Source organism: Penaeus vannamei, chromosome 22 (assembly GCF_042767895.1).
Source record: "Penaeus vannamei isolate JL-2024 chromosome 22, ASM4276789v1, whole genome shotgun sequence".
Classification (NCBI taxonomy): domain Eukaryota; kingdom Metazoa; phylum Arthropoda; class Malacostraca; order Decapoda; family Penaeidae; genus Penaeus; species Penaeus vannamei.
Window position 1 is genome coordinate 36,010,587 of NC_091570.1, and position 2,500 is coordinate 36,013,086.

At 49.8% G+C, this 2,500-nt stretch overlaps 1 protein-coding gene across 2 annotated transcripts in view; it reads left to right on the forward strand.

Moving 5' to 3' along the window:
* LOC138865698 (pancreatic triacylglycerol lipase-like) overlaps nucleotides 1-2,500 on the forward strand; it is a 42,570-nt gene that overhangs the window by 22,525 nt on the left and 17,545 nt on the right. The window contains exon 1 of one of the 2 annotated variants that reach the window (XM_070136938.1): nucleotides 119-367. The exons of the other annotated variant lie outside the window; for it this stretch is intronic. The gene's annotated coding sequence lies outside the window, so the exon portion shown is untranslated. Of the gene's footprint in view, nucleotides 1-118; nucleotides 368-2,500 lie in introns of those variants that run through there. 2 annotated transcript variants of the gene reach the window in all.

The following is a 2,500-nucleotide window of genomic DNA, read 5'->3' on the forward strand; positions in this document are numbered from 1 at the left end:
GTAGCCATTAGCCAAACCAAGAAAAAAGTGCTAAAGTGCCTTAAAAACAAGCCCCAAAAAGAGGGTCCTTCGTGAGGGTCAAGGTCACGTCGAGGGGGCTAGGGGCCTGTCGCTACCGAAGGAGCCAAAGGGCGTCCAGTTTCGGGGGGGAACCACTTCTTGTCTCGCTTCGTCCGTTTCTCCCGCAGCGCCAAGAGTTCGTCTCGGCTGCCGCGTCCACCCCGCCGCCAGTCTCCCGTTGCCGCTGTCGCATGCCGGTTACTCGCGCCGTTTCTCACAGGCGGCCGGCGATTCCCTTCGGCGTGGTGGTTCGTTCCTTCAGCCCAGTGGATTTATAAAACTCGTCGTGAAGGCTGATAGTGGTAAGGTAAGTTTGAGGTCGTTCTTCGTCAAAGGGCTTGGGGTTGTTTGAAGCGATGGGAGTCCCAGGCCGCTGGAAGGGGACTTGTGAAATCGGATCTGTAAACATACTGCCACGCCGGTAGGGTTTTGCTTGTTTAAGCTAGTTTTACGGTGTTGAGAAAAAAAATATATGGCATACATATCCGCACCTCAAGAAACTACAACCAATCGATTTGTCCTTTTTGACAGTAATTAAAAAAAACACTCTATTAGAATCCAGTGATTAACGTCAATTTCGCATGACAATAAATCTATGAACCCTCAACGCCCCTGGTCCCGTTAGGCAAAGAGCCTGCTTGAGGTCGAGGCTTCCCCGCGTCCCGTACGACCCACACGGGCGCGGGAACCGACACGTGCATCGCAACGCCTTTCCTGCGCCTCCTCAACACAGCGGTTCCAGCGACGAGAGTGAAAGTGCAGCGAACGGTTCGCCAATCCCACTACGGACGGGTTGGACGTTCCAGCGCTCTCGTCGATTCGCTTGCGCCGGAACGTTCGAACGGCGGAAGAAATTCCTTGACATATAAAGGCTAGTGAAAGCAAACGCAATCAATCTGGTGTGAAGCTTAAAGGCACAAAACCTGGGGCTGTGCTTGGCCAATGGTGCTCAACTAGGCGGGGTAATTGTTTGATTTCAGATACGTACGTGCTCTCAGTGGACACACAGATAGATAGATAGATATAGATATATACAGAGAAATGGCTAGCTAGATAGATCTATAGATAGATAGAGATTGAGATAGATAGATAGAGAAATAAAGGCAGAGAGAGTTAGACATATAGCCAGAGAGAGGGAGAGGGAGAGAGAGAGAGAGAGAGAGAGAGGGAGAGAGAGAGAGAGAGAGAGAGAGAGAGAGAGAGAGAGAGAGAGAGAGAGAGAGAGAGAGAGAGAGAGAGAGAGAGAGAGAGAGAGAGAGAGAGAGAGAGAAAGTAAAAGAAAGAAAAAGAAAAGACGGAAACACAGACAAACAACAAACAATTGCAGACACTATTTACCCAAGGACTAAACACCCCCCCCCCCCAAGCAGATCCGACTGCCCAGAGAACCAAGTGCAAGTGCAACAAAATCGGCAGAAAATGAAAAGCAAGAAGAAGAGGTCGGCCGTCGACTTTCTCGGCCCGACGTGCTCTGTGTCATAGCGCTTTCTCCGACATTACCTGCATGCGAGACCCCCCCACCCCCTCTCCCTGCGTCCCGTACCCCCTCCTCCCCTTCCCCCACCCCACTGCCTAACGCGTACCTACTCGCTTTCCTGTGTCATACGTAATATCCTCCGCTACCCCTCCTCCTCCTCCCTTCTTCCCTGTCCTACTAACTCGGTCGTCCCTTTTTCTCTCCCGCTCCTTCTCTTTCCTCGCCCTTTCTCCGCTCTCCCTCTTTCCTCTCCCTTCTTTTTCGTCATCTTTCCTTCTGTGTCCTTGTTCTCTCCCTCACTCTCTCTCCTCCTCTTCCTCCTTTTCCCTCTTGCTCTGTGTGTGTATTTGCACACTCGCAGTCACACACACACACACACACACACACACACACACACACACACACACACACACACACACACACACACACACACACACACACACACACACACACGCACACACACACACAATATATATACACATATATACATACATATATACATATATATACATGTATACACACACATATATATACACATATATGTGTGTGTGCGTTTGTGTATGCGAGAGAGTGAGAGAGAGAGAGAGAGAGAGAGAGAGAGAGAGAGAGAGAGAGAGAGAGAGAGAGAGAGAGAGAGAGAGAGAGAGAGAGAGAGAGAGAAAGAGAGAGAGAGAGAGAGAGAGAGAGAGAGAGAGAGAGAGAGAGAGAGAGAGAGAGAGAGAGAGAGAGAGAGAGAGAGAGAGAGAGAGAGAGAGAGAGAGAGAGAGAGAGCCTATATGTGAATACATATGTGGATAACTTTCGCGTTTTTTTGACATTTCACGAATTCAAGCCGTTTCCTTGGCACGCCAGCTCCCAGGGGGGCACCAGGAAAACGACTCTCAGGTCAACTTTTTTGGTCAGTCTTTCTGGAGAGAGCCACTACTCTGGGAGAAAGAGGTAGATAAACGTTTATAATGGGAA